Below are 26110 nucleotides of genomic sequence, written 5' to 3' on the forward strand. Positions count from 1 at the left end.
CACATCAGGTAAAGCATCAATGGGGCATTCCTAAATTAGATTGGCATTGAACAAATTCTCATTGATAGTTTCGGTGATGTTATTGGCGACATCCCTTGCACTATAAATGGTTGCTTCGAATTGCTTCAATTTCATATCCCAATCTTTGAAAATGTTTTCTTTGTGTGAATATTGAATCTTCGGAGGATTCGCTACTCTCCCCTATCTGTTGTCTTGACAAGAGATATACTCTGAGATTTTGTCTTTTATGTCCTTAAATAGGACAAATGATTCATCAGTGAATCACTTGTTTTACATATCATTTCCTGTTGTCATCTTTTGGAAAATTTAACTTATTGTTGAGCAAGGAGAGTTTTGAGTTCTGATGCTTCCTTCTTGAATTCTTCAAGCTTAGGATTATCTTTGAGTTGATAAATCCTAAGTTGAAGTTGTTTCAGTTGATCATCCTTACTTCTGATGTCTACTTCATGTTGAAGCTTCATATCATCAAAGCTCTTCTGTAGCTGTGTTATTTGTACCTGCCATTCCTCACCAATACTTTGTTTTTCATTTGATAATGCTTGTTCTAATTGCGGGATTTGACCATCATTTTCCCTAAGTAGAAGTTTAACTTCTGAGGCTTTATCAACAGTAGTTGTAGCATATGCCCCTGTGAATTCAAACAATCTTGTGAGATCATCGGCAGGGTCAATTTGAGAATCCTTCCATAGGACATCTAAAGGTATATTTCTAGGAATTAAGGCCTGGGATTGTTCTGTTCTCTTCCTCTTCTTTTGCCTTGTCATGAAAAATTTATGTTTTGGGCTGTAGAATACATCCAAGGGAGGTATTTCTTCAATCTTGAGTACAAATTCAGATGTGGGGTGTGCCGGGATGACTTCCAAGTCATCAGTGCTGACTACCTTATCAGAAGATCCAATAGTGAGTAGAATCTTCTTGGTAACCTCAGGAGTTTTAAGGATTTATATAGGATTTGTGGTTAGAGCTAACTGTAAGGCTGTGTTGACAATATTGTCAAACTGTTCCCATACTTTATCCAAATCCATGGTAGGAAACAATTCATTGGTATGTTAGACTGGTGATGTACTTTCAGTGTTTCCCTTCTTGACTTTAGGTTATTTTGGGACTTGAGCTGTAACATGTTCTTGATGTAGAACTGGTTGCAAAATACTTAGTATGTCGAGGGGGATATTTTCCAACCTGTTGTTCTTGTATTCTTTGAATTTCTCCAAATCCACTGGGCTCAGGTGAGCTTTGGCTAATTTCTCTACTTGTTGATAATTTGTGGTTGTCTCGAAAAGGTCATCGAAATCATCTGGTTCATGCTGGAATTGCCTCACTTTGGCATGTGCTGTGACATTTTGAGATTTCTTGACTGGGTTGTATTTCCTGGGTCGGATAGTGGGAAATTTCATGCATTGAATTTTCTCAATTTCAAGCGTTGCATGCCTGAAATTATCTAGAGTAAAAACTCCACAGTGAATAGGAAAATGTGGCCAAACAAATTTCTTGTCTTCCTTAAGATATTTGGTCAATCCATTGCCCACAATTTGATATGCTACTTCTCTGGCCAAAATTTTGTCTGGTTTACAGAGAGGGAGGACATGTGGGGCAGCTAGGCTTCCATAAATCCTGACATAAGTGAAAAATTCTTCCCCAAACAATTTTACCATGTCCGTGAGGTCATCTAGAGCTTCCCTATAAAATCTAGGAGTTCTTTCATCAAAGATGACTTAGTACAATGGTAGCATTACCCCATGGCAGATTTTGTAAAAATGGGGCTGATAGTTGGTTTCCCAAAGGATGTTGTGGTATATATGGATGGGGGTAGGATCTTCTAAAGTCCATTTCCATCCCATGGATGGAAAATCGGAGGTGAAGCATAGTGCATCCATAATATAAGCACTCATGAAAAAGGGGGGAATGTCCCTGGTAGACATATTATATTTACTTCTGTATGCTAAGATCTAAGTGGCCAAATTATTTGACAAAATGGTATCCTAATCTACAATGTAGGCATCTACAGTAACTTCTATTAGGGGAACCCATTCTATAGTGAATTTATGTGTATTAGGTTTTACAAACAACCTACACATCATAACTGTGATATGACAACAAGGACAAGCGAGAGAGACTATGGAATACATACCCTTATCGTCATGCTTGTGTTTTCTCAGATCACGCATCCACTGCCTTATTTTTTATGATTGAACTAGATGCTCCTCTGTGAACTTCTGAATAAATTGTGCATTGTATAGCTTTTGGGTTTCTGGTAGATGGTACATCTTTATAAGGTGTTTTTCTATAAACGACCCAATTCTCATCTGTGTCCTTAAAGTTATGAAGGTCCCGTTGGAAATATTTACATCTTGATTCACCCTTTGACTAAGTCTGTATATGGAATTATCTTAGCCCGAGAAACTATCTTATGGAGATGAGAGTTGGAGACATCTGCCGAAGTGGTTTCGGACATAGATGTAGTATCATCCGCTGTAGCCTGTCTAATAACTACCCTGGGCTCTTCTTCCTCGAATAATCTATATATCACTTCCTAGGAGGAACTTCCAAAATTTGTAGTACACGTAGTATCTGAGAATAAGGGAGGCATTTCAGTTACTTCTGTAGTAGTTGGAGTCAATTGTGGCGGAACCACATTCTTCTTATTCTTCTTTGGAGCTCTCGACATTTCGCCTGAGCTTTGTTTCTTGGGACTAGCCTATGATAGAGAAAATATGCTAAGAATAAGGAGCAATACTTAGAGTTTGAGACTTATGGCAAGAATGGAAAAATAGCGTGAAAATAGGCATTTAACGAAAAAAATCTCAAAATTCTCAATGAAATCAATCAAATCATTTACATAATCGAGGTCCATTAATACCATTATAACTGATAATAAATGAAGAAACATGGGTTTCACATGTCTTTCAGACAAGTTAGCACCCCGTTGGACTATATCGCATCGCAAGTTTTTGATATGATCATTGTTTAGCTTTGTGAAGTGAGCCTTTTGTGATATGCAATTTGCCACATTCACTAAGATATATGGCGGAGAGCTTATTGCATGATTTATCGCAATCAATATTTCTAGAGGGAAGACCACTTTAAATATTTGCGATGCAACATGATAAGGATATGTGCGATGGATTTTTGCGATATTGGAAAAGGCTTATCAGGGATTTGAGTTTATAACAATATTGGGGAATGCAATTTTCGTTTGCGACAATGATGTGGCCTTTTTTGCACTTAAACTTAATTAAGATTTTTATCATAGTGAGTTAGGTCAGGGTTTCTCGCATCGCGCTTTGATTTAGCATGATACTCTACTCGCTTGCAATTAGCGATATGCGAAATACATGAGACCCATTCAACTTAAGTCTTTTTTTAATATTAATGGATTTAAGACCTAGGGTTAGGATGATACTTTATTTTAATTTTTTGAGACTTTATTTTTATTCATTTTATTAAAAGACTCTATACTTAAAATTTAAAAGGGTCCGCATTATTTGACTAAGTTACTTATTTAAAAATAATGGGGGGTTGTTGAGTGAGACAAAAATTGGTGATTCATTGGAGGAACCAGTTATCTCTGAGAAAAATGATGAAGTTTAAACTTAATTCGAAACAAAAATAATTAGGAAAGAAAAACAATTTTGAAATATTAGGTAAATAAGATTTCTTTGAATAAAAGAAAAATTCATTTCATTGTAACTTTCTAGCAACCTTTTATAGATGAAAATATTCACTATCTATATCAGTCATTAATCAATTATAAAGATAAAGTAGGTGGTTATTGAAGCTTTTCTTTTAAGATGAACTTGCTTTGTCCAGATAAGGCCACTATTTCCAGTAGGCATCCATAGCCTTTATATGGTTACCTTTTAACTGATAATGAACCAGGATCCCATCCACTTTAGTTGTAATCTTTAGAGGTAATATTTTAAAATATTTCTTCTCTTTTATTTTTATTTTTTCTTTTAAAAGCCATTGTCCTGGTTTGGTAGCCATATTATGACAATGACATTCACGGGTTGTAATAGGATTGAATAAGCTAGCTTGTGATGAGACTCCTGTCTTATAATTATATAATCATAAGCCATTATCCTAGTTTGGTGGCCAGTAGTGATAATGTCAACCCATTATTTTCCCATGATCATAGTAAGTAGATTCGTGTGGTGAAGTAAAATTATGAGTGTGGACACAAACAATTCCTCTAGCCCGATAATGGGTCTAGCCACAATTGGTACATTCTATAGAAGATTTCCTTAGGTTAGAGCCAATTAAGAGGGCCTACCTCATAGTATTCTTATCCCATTTGATGATGTCCTTGCTTGCTTGCTCCAACTATCTCTCTTTTCCTTCTTCAAACACCTGAAACAAGCAAACAACATCAAACAACAACCATGATAATAGACAAATTGTAATTCAACCTACTTAACAAGTCAAGAAACATTAAGCCATGAACATGTAAGATGACACATCATGTAGGAAATCAATCGATAGTTGCATATATATTGAATCAAGAGGAGATTACAACCATTGTCTTGACGTTGCCGCTCTCCTCCGATAAAACCAGGTTCCCACACACTTCTGCTAGCATTCCATGATGGCCTAAACAATGATAGTTTTAAGGCTCTTCCCTTTAGGCTTCACACTAAACCAAAGTCACACTTCTCCCTAACACAACTAGATAGCTACAATTATGAATAACTTGTTGTTTACTCCAAAATTAATTAGCACTAGCACACCAACCTTAACACTAGCTTGTGCTTGGGAAAAGGGGATGTTTACATAGCATGAATGGATGGGAGATGGATCTTCTTCTCATGGGAGAAGGTCTTATCTCTTGAAGTAGTTCCATCATTATAGGGGAAAGGAGCCTAAATTGACATCCTTGACCCCATCCGGCCAAACCATTTACCAGACTTCCGTTAGGAAGCTTCTAGAGCTGGAAACTTCGACTCTTTATTTAAAAAACTTTCCATAAGAGGACCGACATGACTAGAACAAATCTCAGTAACTCTAGTTGGCACTAGGGACAGTGTTAAGCCTTGCATATCAGCGGGAGGAGGATAAGGTCCATTAGTGTCAATCTTGTAAACTAGGAAAAATAGAAGATTTTGGGGAAATGGTGCAAAAGGGAATTGTTCTGCTCATGAAGAGGGACACAATGGGAGTTTCTTCATGTAGGGTTCACTGTAGAGGTCCTCTGGGATCAAGGAACGGGGAGTACAGGGACAATGACAAAATTTTGTGTAACATATGCCCCTAAAGTGTGAAGGCCGAACTAGAGTGAGGGATGAAATGCTTTATGAATCAGTGCGGGGAACCGGAGTCTATCGTCGGAAAACCTACAAGCAAGTACAGATAAATATACATAACTGAAAACTTTGTCAAATGATACATGAATTGTTGTATGGATGCAACCATCTAGAGAATGATCATGAAAATGCATCCAGGCATGGGTACAGCCATCCGTTAAAGACGATCATAATGAAACCAAGGTATGGTCGCAGCCATCCAATAATGAGAAGGATCACATATGATAACTCATGGTATGGTCGCATCCATCCATGTGAAAGAGACATGTATATCAACATAACCATGTCACATCACTTCGCAACTTGGACTTTGGTTATCTGAGTCTATGGACTTGCGCTCCAACACAACCAGATAAAAGTGCAAATTCTAACATGTGAATAGATGTGTTGATGTTGAACATGCTAGAAAGTCGCTTGATTACCAGTGAATGATGTAAACTATTAACAAGCGTGAGAGAAACCACGAATAATGGAAATGGTCCTCAAGGTACTATCAGCACAATCCACGGAATGTGAATAGAGGAATTGAAGTCAAACACCCATGAAATCACTCGATCGAAAACCAATCATGTGAACTTATCATCGAGTGCGAATAACTTGCCATTAGGGCATGCAAGCTCTAAGGTACTCGAAGGGAGTCTCTCGGTCAACTTCCTAGATAATGAGTTGAAGTCGACAGGAAGCGACCATGTCAAAGGAGAGCCATAATGTATCCCACATCATCAACATGAAACAAAGGGATGCAAAATGATTTTGGACGATACAGAGAACCAGAGGTAAGTGTAATTGCAGAAGGACAACTCTTGAACATATCGGCGACACAAATGGAAGTTTGGCAGCTTTTGGATCCATAGGATCGGTCGTCATGATGAGGTGATAGAGATCAAATGGAAGGAAAAAATGAATGGCCCAACCTAGGAAGGTCAACGATACAAAGGAGGATACCCCAACCCGACACGAAGTAGAAAGTGTCATGTTCAAGAGTGAGTTGCCGACACAATTGATTAGATTTCCAAATTTTTCCCCACCATTTCTCGCAAGTACCCCAATTGTTCTTTAATTGCAAGCTTGAAGGGGATAACATATTCTTGCACTATAAGTTCATCCTTCGGACGAATCTGACCTAGTAATTTTAATGAGCCCTAGGAAGGAGAAGCTCATTTTCGTCATGGTGACAAATCCGATGTCATTTGATATTTTAATGAGTCTGAAAAAGGTGTAACTCGTTATCTTTTTCATGTTTAGAGAGTTTGGAAAAGACATGGAAAAGAAAACTCCATATGGTCCCTTTTCGTACATTTGTGTCTCTCGAGCCTGAAAAGGTAGAAAAAGATACTTGAGAGAACCGCTTGACCATTTCAGTCAAGTAGTACCTTTTTCGTAAATAGTGCCTCCCAACCCGAAAAAGGGGTAAAATTATACTGGGCGCATGACGTTTCACAACCGTTAACGAGTTCGAAACAACAAGGGCTTAACTATATTTTCGCTTTTTATAGGGTCAAAAAATAACTTGAAGCGGACCCCCCATTTTATTCTCTTACAAGTCAAAAGGGAAAAATACTCGGTAATATTTTCATATGAGTTTTACGAGTTGAGAAAAGAGCTGAAACGTGACTCGGCATCATCATCGAACATCCATCACCTATCGTTGTGCAAAAAGGGTAAAGTGCATTATCCAATTCTTGAGGCAAAATAGGTTAAAATATTTACAAAAACCTAATATTTCATGTAAAATTGAATAAAAAGGAGGAAAGTAAATATTTTTTACCATTTCGCGAAAGACTTTTTACTCACTTTTGCGCTAATTGTTCCAGAGAAGATTGTGGGAGATCCGGAAGGTCATTCGTCAAGCTACCAGTTACAAGTAGGAGTCAAAGCCCTAAGCTTCATTTTCATACCATTTATTCCTATTTTTAACCATTTTTGGGATTTTTGAGGGAGGATTAATTAAAATTTTTCCACCCTTGGTCTGCGTGACTTTTGGGCACAGAATCACGTCGGCCAAGTGTAATTAACACAGCCTATTGCACTGTCAACAAAACTATTTTTAAAACAGGCACAATGGCACTGTGAATATGGAAAAAACCTATTTCCCCTTAAAACCACTGTTGAAATTTGAAATTTATGGGTCAAAAATTATTATTGACTTAAATCTATGGTTCTTGTAGGAAATAATCGCCGAAAATGGTAGACTGGAAAGAACGGGAGCACGAGGATGTGGACACCCAGGCACTAAATGACCCAAATTTTCTACAAGCTTTGAGGGCCTGTGGGCTCCTCAAATTATTTCTCATGCCAAGGATGCGGGCCCAACTTGAGTTTCTTTGGTACCTAATTAGTCTCTAGGACATAAATTTGGAGATATTCGTCATTGGTGACCCGGAGCTGGAGTTAGAAACTTTAGACATATATTTCATTACAGGACTGTCCCGAAGAGGGGAACCAGTCAACTTATATGGGTCACGACTGATTGGGGCAAGCATATCCATGTTTCTCGCCGAACATTGCCCTGAATCCCTCAAATCCAAGAGTGGCAAGATTGAGATTTCCACCGTTCAGGGTCTGACACTGAGAGTGCTACTGTTCACTATCAATGGAGTGGCGAGATCCTAGGTAGTGCATGAGAATAACAAGTCAAAATTCATGTATGCCATCGACTGCACAACATCGACGATCGTCAACTGGGCTGAGGCCATGAAGATCAACATAAAATGCCAGCTAACCAAAGCTAAAGCGGGGAATCAGAAGCAATTTCGCTTTAGATCCATACTAGTGACCTTTTTCTTGGAATGGGTGCCATTGTTCCAATACCAATTGATTGAGGTATATCCTCCCATGCCACACGACCTATGGATGGCCCGCTGGAGTTATTTGATGCTCAGGATCACTGGGGGCTAGCACATGTCGTACAAGCCTGCCTTCTTTTCATGGCTACGATGATAGAAGATCACCATGGAGGAATGGCCATACAGTGGCACTGACTTTCGTGGAGATCCGGACATGCCACTACCAGATGGAGAGGATTTTGACGATGAAGGTAAAAAAATAATTTTTTTAATTTTCTTATTTTTTAATTGTTTTTGATATATATGTGTTTATAACATTTCGCACTGTTAATGCATACATTGGACCAGAGCGTCTTGCTAGGATGTTCCCAATAGCCAGGCATGTCACCTGCCTGATTAATTCTATCACTCCTTATTAGGAGGGGAGTGACAATGAGGAGGAGATCGCGAGGAACCTTGAGGGGTTGGCTGGTGGTATCCCAGAGTATGCTCAGGTGGGAGACATTAATCACCAGTACCAGAGACATACGGTGGGGGTATCGGATCGGATCCGCCGATTGCTGACTCATGTTGCACGAGTTGTGCCATGCTACCATGATCACCAAGTTGATTAGTTCCTAGGTCCTGCATTTACATTTTTTTGAGGCCTACTTGCCACAGATATATGAGGCCTACGAGCCGTCGATGTTATTTTGGACACACATATTATTTTTTGGGATTTTGATGTATCAAACATTATCACCATATATTTATATGCTATATTTCTTGCTTACTATGGTACAAATTATTTGTGTTATCATTTCACATGTTTCGTAAATGTCTATCCAACACATAATTATCTAATGCATCTGTTGATGTATTCATGCATCTAGGAATATGATGATATGTAATATAATCAAAATTCCTTTCTAGTAGACGAATACAAAGATACATTCTCAATAGTAGAGGGTTTTTGACGGAATATTGCACTCCAAATAGTTTGTAGCAATGCTAGTTTACCTCACAGCAGTTTGAGTTTATGACCCGGTAGATCCAGTTAAAGTAGCATTCCCGCTAGTTTCACCCATTTTAGTGAATCACCCCCGCATCTTAGTAAGTCCCACAACCATAAATGACCGTTTAAGCCTAAGAGCCGATGTCGTAGCACTAAAGAATATATATGGGTCTATGATAGGGTTGGCAAGAAGAGGTGCTTCCTCCAGACTGTTCACCTCAGTAACTGGGGGATTTCGGGGTTGTCCATTACTCCTCACTCATCACTCGTGATAGTTCAATCGGTGGTGCGGGGTGGCAGGATACGCTTGCCTCCTTGTTGGGTAATAAGAGACAAAGCTTCATAGTAGTTTATTGCTTACTATCACAAATCAGCTTTCATCGGATATGAAGTAAGATGAAAATCAGCTCTCATTGGAGTTAGAGTCAATATATAAATAGAATCCTTATATTATAATAGAATGACTGAGGTGTTTATCCATGAACCCTTGCTTGCCAAAAAAAAAAAAGGGCTTTCTATTTTTCAAAGAATGGATACTATGGCTAGTACCTTTTACTGAACATGACCTTCAGCCTTCTTGGGTCGGGCAAATCATTGCCAGGCCTTGATATTTGTTTCCTTAAAACCGCTATGCTTAGGGAAGGTCTTGTGTCGATCAGCTACCCAAGTGCCAGAGGGGAAACCGTCTTTCAAGGGGGGCAGCCTTATCTGTAAGCTTAGGAACTGTAGCTCACCCTAGCTCCCCCGATTCTAGATGGCATGATAGGCACGGATTCTCTTTTCCCCCTTCTACTTTATCGGTTATCTCAGATATTTCCTCGAGGTGAAATGAGGTAGAAGGTGTTTCTCGAGGTAACCTTTTTTTGTGATGTCTTAAGGAAGGGCCCCACCCAAACGAAAGAAAAGGGCTAACCTATCTCTTGCTTGGGCATGCTCATCTTGCAGGAGCATACCCTTAGCCCAGAACACTTACTGAATGAAGCGTATAAGCAAGCATTCATTGGGCTTGGATCTGTGCTAGAAGGGTGCGCAGCCCTACTAGTTCTAGATCAAAAGCTATTAGTAGCCGGGGCAGAATCTCTTTTCTTTATATACTCATTAGCATCGAAGCTTATGTAGTGTGTCCTTGTACAATTATAAGACCTTTCTTACCCTATATGGATAATAATGGCACTTTAGTCGAGCAATAAATTACCCCTCCCTCCATGCCTATTTGTTTGGTAAAGGTTGTCCCTTCCCCTCACTTAGTTCTAACCAACCTGTTTTTTTTATTTGATAACTGAGTGCTATTAGGCCGGGGCTTGATAACTGCATCAGCTTCCAGAATATGTATTCCCCACGTGAACCCCATTCAAAGTCACTATCTTGCCCATCGAGCAGTTGCCTTACCTCTCTTCGAGTATCCACTCTATACGGGTGGACGAGAGGTTGTTTGCTACAAAGGTAAGTCGTGAAGGTGAAGCAGGTGGGGTTCGTTGATCGGGTTGATCTAAAAAAGCTTCCTATCAACTATTTGTTGAGAATATAAGCCAGTAGGAAGCAGTTTTTCCTAACACCCCTATGCCTTGTCCTGGAATGGCCTTATCTGAATAAGGTACGGTAGCTCAAGTCCCCAACTGGACCCCCACTAGAGGGGTCACAATTGATCATCTTCCTTTACTGAAGTGTGAAAAAATACCACCACATACAGGACCAATGCTAAGTAGGGCCATGTCAGGCCGAGGGACCAGGGTCTATGTTTCCTTCACCAAGCTGCGCAAACACTGTGCCAAGTGCAATGGCTGAAGCATCAACGTGAACATGAAAATTCTAACTCCAATCTGGGAAGCCAACCGCCCCCTCGTGAAAGAAATAAAAGAGTGGAACTGGTCCCCACTATCAATTAGTATCTCCATATCTATAGGGGGAATTGGAGCTATGAAACAAGTCTATGAATCTAGGTTGACAACCAACTCTCGAATGTCAGAGCAATGGCTTCTGACAATAGTTTGATGACCACACTGTATTCAACAATGTTTTTAGTTGTACAACATAAACAGATACCTTGGAGGTCAATCAACTCACCGTTAGGGTCATAAACAACCAATGCCATGGATGGTAGGTTCCGAGTACTACGGAAAGCACCATCAAAAAAACTGATGTGGGGAGTCACAGACATTTGCAAAGCAAGGAAAACATAGTAAACAGGGAAGTTGTTTGAAAACTAACACACCAAACCACATTGCACAAAAATTAATGACACACTAATGTACACAAGTAACCATGCAAGATGACCTAAGCATAATAATTCTTAAGGTAAAGCTCGTTTCGGGGCTTGTCCATAGGATTTCCTTCATTATCAATAAGCTCATAGGCCCCTTTTTTCAAAACACGTTTCACAATGTAGGGCCCATGCCACATGGTTTCAAACTTGCCTACCCCCAGCTTATCATTAGCTTGGTTATATAGTAAAACCAAATCACCCTTAGAGAACGCACGAGGGGAGACTGACTAATCGAAATGGGACTTGACCTGTTTCTTCTGTGTTTCGATAACAAAAGCAGCAAGACGATGAGTCTCATCCAGTCATTCTAAATATAAGAGGCGTTCTTCCTGAAGTGATGTTTCGGGGAGAATTTCAACAACTAGCTTGAGCTCCTGGGAACGAATCTAGCTGAGATGGGGCCTGTAGCTCAGAGGATTAGAGCACATGGCTACGAACCACGGTGCAATTAGCAATATTTCTTCCAGACGATAGACTAGCTGGAATGGTGAGAAACCAGTTGCATCTTTGGTCGAGGTTCAGTATGCCCACAGAGCTTAAAAGAGAATGAGATGCCAATTTGACTTGTGCATCCCAATAGTACGCTGAAGCATTGTAACCAAAACCTTGTTCACAACTTCAACTTGGCCATTGGCCTGAGGGTAATACGGGGTTGAGCCATCGTGGCGTAAACCCAATGTGGATGTCAGCTCAACCATCATGTAATCTCTGAAATGGGAGCCATGTTCTGTGATAATGGCTTGAGGTACGCTAAACTTGGAAATAACATGATTGAAAAGGAATTGAGTTGTTGTTTTACCGTTTGCAGAGTATATAGGCATCGCTTCGGCCCATTTGGTGAAATAATCCACAACAACGATAATATATCCATGTCCCCTAGCCAAACGAGGGTTACATGTCATATAATCGATGCCCCATTTGGGAAAAGGATCAACGGTAATGACAGGGTGTAGGTGAGATGGTGGGGCGTGTATCTTGCGTTGGTAAATTTGGCATTCATGACATTTAAGAACAGCAAGGATGCAGTCCTTAAAAATGGACGGCCATAAATAACTAGCGTGAAGGATTTTTTGAGTGGTAGCATAGCCACACATATGGCCACCACATGCCCCAAAGTGGCAGTCATTGAGAAATCTTTTAGTCTCCTCGAGAGTAAGGCATCGGCAAAGAATGGAATCGACACCGAAATAGTATAAAGTATCGCCAATAATACGATAGGGTTGGCAGTGATGCCAAATCCATCGACGATCATCCTTAGTCAACGCAGACTAGAACATGGATGTCTAAAGATACATGATGACATCACCGTACCATGGATCGAGGGTGTTGATTAGGAAAAGAGTCTCATCTGGAAGCTGTTCATCTACACCAGTAGGGAGAGACTTAGAAGGAAGGGAACAAATCAACTCAGCGAAAACTAGTGACTTCTTAGATTTGGCAGTAGTAAATACCAAATCGAATTCTTGCAGGATGACAATCCATTTAGAATACTTGCCCCCCAGCAACTGACGAGTCAGGATGTAGGTCATGGGGTTGCATTCAGAAATCACAGTAGTCGTGCGTAAGAGGATGTAGTGCTGAAAGTGTTGGCTTATGGGGGCCTGACCCAGGTTCAGAGTTAGTTAGCCAAACAAATCCCTACACTACTGGCCCTTTTGGCATCAGCCCACGGAGCGCGGACTGAAGTTGATCCGGGTCCGGGTGTGACAAAGGACCCTTCCAAGACCTTTTAAAAGAACATAAATGAATACATCTTGTAAAGAAGAGGAACATGACATTCATCAACACATGAAAACATAAGCCATTGATAATGGAGTTTGTCCAGGAGGGACTACGTCTCCGGGCCCCCATGTCAAGATGGTGTAGGCCGCTACATTAAGTGTTTTCAATAGTGATGATGTGCATAAGAGGTGATGTCGCTATCATACAAGGAAAATGTCCTCAGGCAGCAGTGGCACCAAGAGATGTTCTGATACAGGAACTCTCAGTCAAAAAAGGACTCCTATCAGTATGACATAAAACTCATGCATGATGACAATGAGCATCCCACCGCCATGGCATAACAGGTATCTCAATGCAAACATACATGGTGACACATGAATATCCCATCAATATACAACAAAGGGATCTCAAACAAAAACATGACGAATCATGACAACAAGTACATCCCACAAATGATTCTGCATCACATCAAGCAGGAATCATGAAAACAAGTAAGAAACAAGATCCCACATCAAACATCAACATGGATATGTGCAGCACAATGCGTAGAAAAATAAGTACATGAACACACTGCATATACCTCACATCCTACGGCCATCTGAAGAAGAGGATGTCAAATTGTTGAAGTCGGTCGTACCATCAATATCGCAGCGTCGAACCTCATGGAAATGGTTGCTCGCACATGAATCCTGAATTCTGCAATCCACTTTGAAAAGTGGCTGAAAAATAAAATGAGAAAATGGAAAATCTGAATGGACTGTTAGATTTGTGGCATTGAATAGTGCAAAATCAATTGTCAAATTTATAAATTCTGAGAAAATGAAAATCTGGGGCTCAAGGAATCTTTTAGATTCCCCCTATATTCCTCAAAGATTCCCTCCTCTGGGTCCTCTGCAAATTTTCTGCTTAGATTAGGAAACTGACTCCACCACCGGGTTCGTGTCACTGAGAGGTGTAAGATAGACATAAAGTTTGTCCAATTTGGACATTGCAAAAATTTCACCCTCTTGGAAATTTCGCTCAATCATGGTTCCACCTACAATAAATTAATTAAAAAAATTACAGTATCGATTTCCATGCCTGCTCTTGGTTCCTCCATTCCTCCCATGCAAATAAAATTCATGTTTTATAATAATATTTGAGGGTGGAGTTTTCAAAAAATCCATTTGGGCGGATTGGTATGAGTGGCAATCTTAAGCAGTTTGTTGAGGAGGGGTCGGGTGGTCAAACCCCGCCCCTCCCTTTTTTATATACATTATAGTTTCTTTTGTTTTTTTAACTGGGTGCATTTGATCATTGATGGGGTCGGTTACACCTTGGACAGCCTGACCCTTAACCTCCGCTAGGAACTTGTGCATGAGTCATTAAGTATGGTATGAGGGCGCATTTAATGGGGTGTGCATTGTGTTGTTTGTTGGTTGCATGTGAGGGTGCCTGGGAGGCGAGACGACCGCACTGACACCTGCAACCTCTGCAACCTGTAGTACATTTTTTTTTTCAAATTACATGCTTGACTTACATGACCGACTAATGACCCAAGCATCCCATACTTGCCATGATTTTATAACACATACTCAGTGGTCAAGTTTACATCGAAATGGAAACAATACCCCAGCCACGAAAAGAAGGCTAACATATCATTATTGCTTCAACAAGTGATGGAAAACACATCATCACTGCAACACATGATTTACAAAATAAGGCCAAACACTATTTTTTCTTTAACAAGTGATGGAACTACAACATCACTTTCACAGTTTATCATGCAATTAAAAATAAGACCAGACATCATTGTTGCTGAAAAAGTGATGGAAAACACATCATCACTTTTACATTTTAAAATGCAACAAATGATTTACAAAAGCACGACCATGATAGGCTAACATGTCTAGAAACCATTTCTCACTTATCGTTGTCAATGGGTCATCCCCTTGTGGTGGTTTTGCTTGTCGAACAATTTTTTCACCTGGTTCATGCACCAATGCTTTGTCTTTAAGGTGTTGCTCTAGATGGAGCCTCCAACATGTGGCTTTTTGATGGCCACTTCTGTCACAATGACTGCAATACATCTTCTTCCTCCAAATCTGCTTACCATGTTTCTTTACCTGTTGTTGAGAGGGTCTTTCATGCCTCATCCTTTTGTGTGCCGCCATTCTTTTCCAACACTTAGAAAATGTATGGTTATGTAATCCAGAAAAGGTACATGTTTTTCAATTCCATGATTTATGTTCATCTTCAACAACATGATTATAATTGAAATGAACATTCGAATGTCAAGAGTGGTTATACATTTCCTTGTCTTCTCTTGTGTAAGTATGGTGATGAGAGATTGCCTCAGCTCTTTCCCTGCCATGGGATGATGGGAATGTGTTCCCATCATTCTCTTTCCTCGACGATTTCGATGATGTCTCGGAAGAATCTAATACCTTCGAGCATTCTACCTAGGTGTATCTCAAGCCTGCAAATCGATGTTCATGTACAACCTCCAAAGGTTGAGTTATGCCTTGGTTATTAACACCAAGTTCTTTTTCCTCCTCGTGTCTCATCTTGGTAAGGAGCCTCATGTTTGTCCCTGTAATTGGTATCTCCACTTCTCCAACAGAAATCATACTATGTGAAGACGAAACTGAAAGGAAATCTACATCTTTTACCTTGTCTGTCTATTTGGAAAGAACTGATGAGGGATTCGCATCATCTGTTGTTGGTGGTTCGCTAGCTGTCTCGGCGCATTCCCCAACTTCCTTTCTGACATACCCAGTCCTTGACAGGGTAATTCTTCTACTTTGATGGGGTTGACAATGCCTTGGCCACTAACACCCAAGCCTTTTCCTTCATACCCCATTCTCTTCAATAATTTGGAGCCAATTCATATGGTATGATTTTCAAAAACAACGAAATCATCATCAGGAAACATACATGAATTCGGAGAATTACTTTTTACCTCACATGGGTCACGCTGCAGCTTTTCCAAAGCCTCGTCCTTAGCTTGCAGCTATTGTAGCAAAATCTGTTTCTCTTGTTTCTCTTCATGTAGAAGCATCTTCAATTCAATGTTATCTTTTTGAAGATTTTGGTTGTTGTGCTTCAGTTCTTCCAGGGCCTCTTCCATGGCTTGCAACTAAAGTTGAAATCGATCTTTTTCCTATGTCACTTTTTGTAGAGTTTCATACATTATTTCCACCCTTTTGGAAATTTTTAGCATGGTCTCGTACATTTCTTTTTCATCCTTTTTCATTGCACGTTCCATTGTTCACGCTTGCAATTCACATCCACGTAAAGACCACTCTGATACCACTTGATCTGGGTTCAGGTGTGACAAAGGACCCTTCCAAGACCTTTTACTTCTATGATGTGTTAAATTTCATTTTTTAAAAGAACATAAATGAATACATCTAGATGTTGTAAAGAAGAGGAACATGACATTCATCAACACATGAAAACATAAGCCGTTGATAATGGAGTTCGTCCAAGAGGGACTACGTCTCCGGGCCCCAATGTCAAGATGGTGTAGGCTACTGCATTAAGTGTTGTCAATAGTGATTATGTACATAAGAGGTGATGTCACTATCATACAAGGAAAATGTCCTCATGCAGGAGTGGCACCAAGAGATGTTCCGCTATAGGAACTCTCAGTCAAAAAAAGGACTCCTATCAGTATGACATAAAACTCATGCATGATGATAATGAGCATCCTGCTGACATGGCATAAAATGGATCTCAATGCAAACATACATGGCGACACATGAGTATCCCATCAACATACAACAAAGGTATCTCAAACAAAAACATGACAAATCATGACAACAAGTACATCCCACAAATGATTCTGCATCACATCAAGTAGGAATCATGAAAACAAGTAAGAAACAATATCCCACATCAAACATCAACAAGGATCTGTGCAGCACAATGCATAGCAAAAGAATTACATGAACACACTACATATACCTCACATCCTGAGGCCATCTGAAGAAGAGGATGTCAAATTGCTGAAGTTGGTCGTACCATCAATCTTGCGGCGTTGAACCTCATGGAAATGGTTGCTCACACATGAATGCTGACACCTACAATCCACTTTGAAAAGTGGCTGAAAAATTAAATGGAAAAATGGAAAATTTGAACGCACCATCAGATTTGTTGCGTCAAATAGTGCAAAATTGACTGTCAAATTTCTAAATTCTGAGAAATGAAAATCTAGGGCTCAAGGAATATTTTAGATTCCCCCTAGATTCCTCAACGATTACCTCCTCCACATCCTCTGCAAGTCTACTGCTTAGATTAGGAAACTAACTACGCCATCGGGTTTGTGTCGCTGAGAGGTGTAAGATTGACATAAATTTTGTCCAATTTGGACACTGAAAAAATTTCACCCTCCTAGAAATTTTGCTCAATCATGGTTCCACCTGCAATAAATTAATTAAAAAAAATACAGTCTCAGTTTGCATGCCCGATATTGGTTCCTTTATGCCTCCTGTGCAAATAAAAGTTTAGTTTTAGAATAATATTTGAGGGAGGAGTTTTAAAAAAATCCATTTTGGCGTATTGGTATGAATGGCAATCTTAAGCAGTTCATTGACGAGGAGTTGGGTGGTCAAACCCCGTCCCTCCCTTTTTTTATACATTATAGTTTCTTTTGTTTTTTTAACTAGGCGCATTTGATTGTTGATGGGGTCAGTTCTGCCTTGGGCGGCCCTCCCCTTAACCTCTATCGGGAACCTGTGCATGAGCCATTAAGTATGGTACATGGCACATTTAATGGGGCGTGCGTTGTGTTGTTTGTTGGTTGCATGTGAGGGTGCCTGGGAGGCAGGCCGGCCGCACTGACTGGGTGGATTCAAGCCCCGCCACCCTCAGTCAATACATGGCATATGGTACTATTTGGTGGGGCATAAGCTAGGTCCACTGCCCTTACATAATATGGTAATGTGTTCGTTCGAGGGTTGGAGGGCTCAGTGGGGTAATGGCCGCCGAGCCATATTAAATTAATATTTTTTTATGTAATGGTTGGGGGTCGGTTGGGTTCATGGCCCATCAACCCAAAATTATTTAAATTTTGTTTTTGGGTCCTGGTGGGGGTGGCGAGGTTCATGGCCCACCACCCATTTTAATGTATTTTTTTTGTTATATTTAACAACCATAGCCATTTTTTAAAATTTAAAAAATGACCGAAGGAGACAAATTAATCAGGCCACAAATTTTCCCAGAATCTGGCTAGAGTTGTCTGAATTCCATCTGCCGGAAAACTTCCAAATTGTGTCTCCATTAAGCGTGCTGAGTCAGCAAAAGTCACCCAAGACTTTGATTGGCTCGTTCTCCCTCATACGAGCTCGGATTGATAAATTGTTCACACCACTACGATCAGGACGATGAGATCTACACTCTAGTCCTAATTTGAAAGCATTCTTATCACTTTTATTTTTGAGCTTCCATAAGCCCTCTTTGTCTTGTGTGTGTCTCTGGAGCCACCTGGATCAGAAGTCTCACCCGAATCGGTATGGGGGGATGTTGGAACCAAGTTTCTACACCCTTGAGATGGTTGTGATGTCAGTTTATTCCAGCGATACCTGCCTTCATGCACGTTGCCTTCACGTAGCCCTAACCAGGGGCTGAGATGCTTTCGCTCTGCTAGGTGAACTACACTATTTCCTGAACTAGACTAAGTATCTTACTTATCTTATTGACAGATCTTAATTATCTTCGTGTAAGTAGATATCCTAACTTGCATTCACTTATCCAATACAATTATACACATTTGTGCATCATATAAGCATTAAAAGTGAAATTCATGCCCAATATAACAACTGCATGAATAGGAAATAAGGACACAGAAATGATAGAAACTTCTCTTTATTAATACTTCCAGATGATTACAGACTCGACTCGCCCTGTGTACTCAGCTCTAGGGGTCTGTGCACTCAGCTGCAGACTACTAGGCCTATGTGCACTCAACTGCAGAGCCTCTTCCTACGCTACGACCCAAAACTTAGACTTACACTTCAGAGCTATCTCGCATACCTCATATCTTCATCTATGTATTATGCTTAACTTCTTTTTTATCTGCTTAGAGCTTCGCTCTATCTATACAATCCCATGGTCTGCGAACCATGGTAGATCTTCTATAGCCAACATTACATTATCAAAATAAGGGGGAGACAACACTATGACTCTTTAACAATTGCGCGCCCACAAAATGCAGAGTCTTTACATTGGAATTACAAAATTGGACCAAAATCTAGGCTCTAAGCCCCAAAACTTCCCTTGGGGGATCCCATGCCCAACAGAAAGTGTTGAAAAACCTGGACGGCAACCAAAGCGAACTTCTCGACATGGGCATATCATGTTTCAGTGTCGAGGAGATTACGCCTAAGGTAGTAGATAACGTGTTCATCGCCCTCGTCATCGTCTTGGACCAAGACCATAAAAATGGTGCTAGGGGTTGCAGCTAGGTAAAGGAAGTAATCTCGATAATAATCTGGGCGATGCAACAAAGGAGCATTTACGAGGACAGGCTTGAGATCATCGAAATATTTTTGGGCAACCTCATCCCATGTAATTACAATGGCCTCAACTTTAAGAAGATCAAGGTGAATACTGTCCTTGGAAATGATAAAGCTGAGGAGTTGTCTAGATTCTACGCAGAAAACACATTTATGTGGGTTGAGTCGAATGTTGTAGTGTCTACATCGAAGAAAAATATGTTGAAGATGGTCAGGGTGACCTTGGCACTTATGATAATAAGCGGGAAGGTCATCCAAGTAAGGCTTAATGTTGCGAATATTGTGAAACACATAGGACATTGCCCATTGAAATGTAGCCCCAACATTTTTGAGGCTGAAAGGGAGATTTTTGTACACGAACGTACCCCATGGACAGATAAAAGCTGTCTTTTCTTGATCAGCCGGTGCAATGTTAATCTGGTTGTAACCAGAAAAATTGTCCATAAAGGAAAAAATTTCTCTCCCAGCACATTCATCAATGATCTGATCAATGAAGGGAGTAGGGTAGTTATCCTTAGGATAGTCATGATTAAGATCACGATAATCAACACAAATGTGGATCGTGCCCTATTTTTTCGTCATCGGGGCAATATTTGACACCCAATCTGTAATAGGGATGGGATAGATGAGCCCAAATTTGAGAAGTTTTTCAACTTCAACCTTGATAATAGCGGCCCTCCTAGGGTGCACTGGGTGGAGCCATTGTCGAACGGGCTTCGCGTGAGGATAAGTTGGTATTTCATGCACAACAATGCTAGGATCAATGTCAGGAATTTCTTCGTAGGACCATGCAAACACATCACGAAATTCTTGAAACAGACGAGTATAGGTCTTGATCTCATCCGGAGAACAAGATACCCCGATATGGATGTGTTCAACGATACAAGGCTTGATAAAAATATAAATCGGCATCATTTGGGTAATATTACCCAAATTTCCTTCCAACCATATGTCATTAGTCATGATCAGTGGCGAAAGCGGGAGGGAAGGAAACAGAGAAGAGAACTCTACAAAATTGGTAGACGTGACCGCCGAGCGAGGCAGGAATGAGGAATGATGGTGAGTATCGGTCCAAGGTGGATCCTCAAGGGACATGACTTCCATGATACTTTCATTAGCAAGGAAAGTATCGGCTAAGGGATCAAGAGATTCCAAAGTGCCAAGCCATGGGGATTGAGAATATGTATCGAGATAGGTCTTCGAAATAGAAGAATCAGAGGATGCGGGACCCGAGGCCGAAACAATTTCCACGTAATTGACTTCGGTAGGACTAAGCGGCATAACCTTGCCCTAGGTATCAACAATATCTAGTGAAGGTATGACCCAAGGGTTAGATTTGACCAAGATCATGTTGACAGAGGCAACATGAGGAGGTGGGAGCGGAAAAATCCCCATTAAGGAAAAATATTTGAAAAGACCTTCCCCCACACTCTCGTAGGGATCATCAGTGTTCTTGACGTACGGAACATTGCCATCTGAGGAGGAAGAGGCAAATAAGGACAGCTAGTCGACAGTGAAAATCTTCCCTTGATGGGGAAAACAAAGCACACGGAATAGGGAGGATGCTATAGCATGCATAGCATGGCTTTAGCTCCAGCTGAGTAGAAGATTATAGTTGAGATTAGTGTCAACAATCTCTACCTCGACTTGTATTGTCTTTCCCTCCAAAGTAATGGCAAGGTTAGGTAAGACACCGAAGGGTTGTGAATCGCGCCCATCAAAAGCTTCCAAAGTGTTTAGGGATTGGTTCAAAGTAGGAGAACCAATGGCCTACAAGCATACGATTGACATGATGCAGGTGGAAGCACCTTCATCTATGGTAGTCCTATGGATGGTATTTTCATTGATGATTACCTGAATAAGAAAGGCAATTTGATGAGGCAGGCATGGAACATGGTTCTCTAGATCAAAATATATCAAATTGGAATCGGTAGGATCAATACCCCCGATAGCTGATAGCAAAGATTTCCACTATGATGGGTAGCTTTGGAGCACCTTGAGAGCCAACATAGCTGACGACGCTTGAGCCAAATCCTCAACAATATTATAGTGTTGAGTGGCTTGAGCGTTGGGATTGTATGAGGATTTCCTTAGCACACCTCGAGAGGGTGGCCATATAGCGGAATCAGGGTTAGGGCGCTCGATATGAAGAGGGCCAGAACTTGGGGAAAAATAAGAATGGGTGGCTTCTTTCTCTTTCCCAGGTGTCGGAGTAGGAGTTTGGTAATATTTTTATCTAGTAGCCACATTAATAGGCGTACTCATCATGAACACTTTAGATCTTGAGGAAGTAGATGATTGAGGTTGGTCTACCATTTGGGTCTACTGAGACGAAAATGGATCTTTTAGGACAGTTGGGGTCCCTTTGAGAAAACTACTAACTTTGGATTGTCGGGGGTAATCCATGGTATAGTGATCCTCCTCACAAAAGTCAAGGATACTTAGGTTTCCATTGTGAAGATTCACTAACAAATGCTTTGGGAGGGCCCTATTTTGGGGCATCAGCTTTACCCTTGCCTTTGCCTTTCTTCTTACCTTTCGAGGATTTGTATGCTGTGGTAGACTGGACAGTGTGGACCTCTGAGGTTTTACTAGGGCCATGTGGATTCTATGAAGAACTATTGGAAATAGTGTTCGAGACCGACTTTTGTTTGGAAGAAGATTTAGCAGGGGTTTGGGACACTAAACCAATAACTCCATCAACAGGGGGTGCAGCCTACAACTTCGATCCCGTGGGATCGAATTATGGTCACGGAGCATCGGGTAATAACTCATACAAAGTGCTAGACTAAGAGTAAACTAGATCTAAGGATTGGGCACGAGCAATGGCTTGTTCTTTAGTAACACACCCACCCATAGCTATATCGTGAGCAATTGGGGCCACGAATGATCTAGTGAACCATTCGGTGAACAACTAATCATAAATCTCGAATTTGATCAGGCGACGTCTACGTCTCCATTCATGGATTTCGTCGGACATGTGTGTCACAGTATCTTTCTTGAGCGATGTTAGCAAATAGGTGCTAGTTTCATAGCAAACTGGTAGTTGGAAATGTGTGAGGAAATCCATGGCTAAAGAGTTAAAGTCATGGTAAGTACTTTGAGGAAGCTCGATGTACCACTTGGCTGCAGCACTTGTGCGGGTTCGTTGGAAATGACGGAGGTGAATGGAATCATCAACGTAAGAATTCGAAGAGAACCAGAGGTGATATGTCATCACGTGGGCTTGAGGATCTTCTTTTTCTTTCCCATCGAATTTTGGACAATCGCTCGGGATCCTAGATGGAACCGGAGGCCAGTATGGCAAATGAAGATTTGGATCATTCGTAAGGCGAGACACATCTGGACACTCTAGTGTGGCCAAGAATGGAAATTGAGTATTAAATGGCATTGGAGGTCGGTAAGCGGGTCGAAGTAGAGGTTCCATCCCTGCTGGTAAGGATTTTGGCCATATGGCATTTGATGTTGCTCCCATTGTGGGTTACCTTGGCCATAGAGAGGATTTTGACCTTGAATACCTTGAAATCCAGTCATAGGTTGTTGATAAGCAACGTACGGGTTAAGAGGTTGTTGAGCCTGTTGATCTTGGACATATGGGTATTGTACCCGTTGTCCTTGAACATACGAGTGGTGAACCTATTGCCCCTGAACAAGAGGATTTTGGACCTGGTGTCCTTGAGTGTAAGGATTATACACTTGTTGCCCTTGGACATAGGGATTATGTACCTACTGCCCTTGACCAAAAGGATTTTGTACATGTTGAAATAAGACATTAGGGTTTTGCACATGCTTCCCTTGGCCAAAAGGATTCTTGACCTATTGACCTAGGACATTAGGATTTTGGGCCTACTGCTACAGGACTTGACCCTAGCGTTGCCCTTGCAAGGGTTGACCCTGTTGATATGTATACAAGGATTGCTTCTGCTCGGGTTGGTTTTGTTGCTGCAAGGGTTGGCCTTGCGATTGCAAAATCTGTCCCTGGGGATGCAGAGGTTGACCCTGCAAGGACATGGGATGGGAGGTTTGTGGAGCATAGTGCACCTACTGTTGCAAGGGTTGCTACAATGGTTGCAAGGGTTTCCCCTGCCGTTGTTGCAGTTGACCTTGTTGCGGGATCATTTGCCTGTGTTGTTGCGCCGATAACAAAAGTTTCCCTTGTGGTAACAAAGGTTTCCCTTACTATTGTAGAGGTTGTCCTTGTTGTTTCAAGGGTACCTGAACAGTGCCCAGAAAATTTCCAAACTGAATCTGGCTAGGCTGAACGTACTGCCCAGACTGAAGGGTGTAAGGCTGATTAACCATTCCTTGAGAATCATATGGAACTTAAGCAGTTTGGTATTCGACCTAAGCCTCATAAGGCTACTGATGATAGACATGGCTTGACCCAGACAAACCAATGGGATTGTGAACCTGTTGGTACTAGACATTGCTTGATCCAGCAGGATCAGCAGGGTTTTGAATAACGCCAGAAGAAGGCTGGTTCATACCAAGCATGTGAGCTTGTGAGCCACTCACATTGGTGGAACTTGACACCATAGAAACTTTTATATTTTGCCCCCCAGGCGGCGGCACAACTTGGCCACTGACCGGAGGGATGGAGGAACTGACAGAGACATTCCTTGAGACCGTCGGTTGAACCAGATGGGTGATTAGGACGGATGGTACAGGAGGGTTCGGAACAGTGGGTTGCACCTGGACTGAGGTAACAACCTGTTGGGAGGTCGAGTTCGCAATGAACATACCTATAGTAGGCATGGCACCGGACGCCCAAATAGGGTTATGGTAAAGTGATGAGGCACTAGGTGTACCTAAAACCAACTGTGCCAAAGAAACATAATTAGGTGGCACACTAATGGGAATGCTACTTGTATAGGGGTAACCTTTAGGAGGAAAATGATTTTCTTCCTCCTCTATAGTGTGTGGAGTAGAAACTTTTGACTCATCTAGAGAGGTGACTGGAGCATCACCTTCGGGTTCCATATCTGGGAACAAACGATGATGAACGATCGAAGAAGTATGAGGGGATAATTCCAAAGGAACACCTGATTGATCGTACGGACTATACGGACGCTGCGGTGACATCATAATAGGGTCAAACAAAGGATTTGGAGGATAGACAACCAATCCAAGCTGACCGTCAGTGGTCGGCAAACTCTTGAGAGTTTGAACGGGATTATTTGGAGATTCTAGCCGAAGATCAGCAGGTGACCCAGTGTTTGAAGTAGGCAGAGGATGAGATGACAAAAGTTGAATGCTCAGAAAAATTCCAAGTTCAACACCTTGGTCCTCGAGTGACTCTGGTAATTCAGGAAACAACTCCTCAGGCAATCTTTCAGACAGAGGAGAGGAAGAGGAACTACTGAACTAGATGGTTCAGCCATGATGACATTGTCTTAGTTAACAGGAAGAGAGAGAGATAAAATTCAAGGCTTTAAAATGTTCGTTAAGGGAAACTCATGATTTGGTCTAGAAAAGACTAACAGGATGTTATCAGATCATGGGAAATCAATTTATTAAGACGCATAAATAGACTGGTGCTCTTTCATTTTTTAAGAGTTAAGAAAGAAACAAAGATGACCCTATCACTTTTGATTGGAAACAATCTCGAAAGGACAAGTGTTTGAATGATATTTTAAGTTTAATGAGTCAAAAATATCAAATGATTGCTCTGGATGATCTAGGTAAAAATGATTACAAGGGAAATGTGAACTGCAGAATACCTCCCGACGAACCGAGAATTATGAGCAGGCAATCTCCCTGAATGTTGTGTTTGATTTATCACATTTGGAAGGCGGTCGACTCGGCTTCCTATGGATAAAGGATTGCAGCCTAGAGGAGTCTCCCATTATACACTCAATGGTACGAAGAGCACAAATCCGTACTAGTGTTGTCTAATGCTGAAGCTAATGACAGTTGGTAGGTTTAAAAACGTCGGAACATGTCTCTAGCCTAGACCTTCTAGATATGATTGTTATATTTCAAATGCGCCTTAGGTTAATTGAGTTCATTTTAAAGTTTATCTTGAGTTATGTCTCAGTTTTTAGGCCTTAGCGATGTGACTCAAAAAACTCTAAATGCAACTAAATGAGACAAGACCCTTCCAATTCGATGAATTGTCTACACTAGAGAGGGTAGAAAACACACAATCAAATGAAAACAACCAAGCAACTGAAAGCAAAATGACTTTCCACTACTTCACTTTTTGAGAAAATAAACTGATGAAAAATACATTCCAATTCATGTCCTTCCAAAAGAAAAAATAATTCTTTTCCTTTTCAAATGCCAATGCAATCCTATTATTTAATAATGCTGACTACGGTAACATACTGATGCAACAAACTAGAATTTCATACTTTTTCATGAAACGACGAAATAAATTTTTTGCATACAACACTTCAATGAAAAAGTTTTCAAAACAATTAGCTCTTCAAGAAAAAGAAAACATGAAAAGAGAGACTCGTTCAGACTAATGAAACACTGACTTTACCAAAAACAAGACAAGAAGTGTGATCCATGTCGGAAAAGAAACG

The sequence above is a fragment of the Pinus tabuliformis genome, chromosome 7 (assembly GCF_031772625.1).
Source record: "Pinus tabuliformis cultivar Carrire ecotype Pingquan chromosome 7, CPIR1, whole genome shotgun sequence".
Taxonomy (NCBI): Eukaryota; Viridiplantae; Streptophyta; class Pinopsida; order Pinales; family Pinaceae; genus Pinus; species Pinus tabuliformis.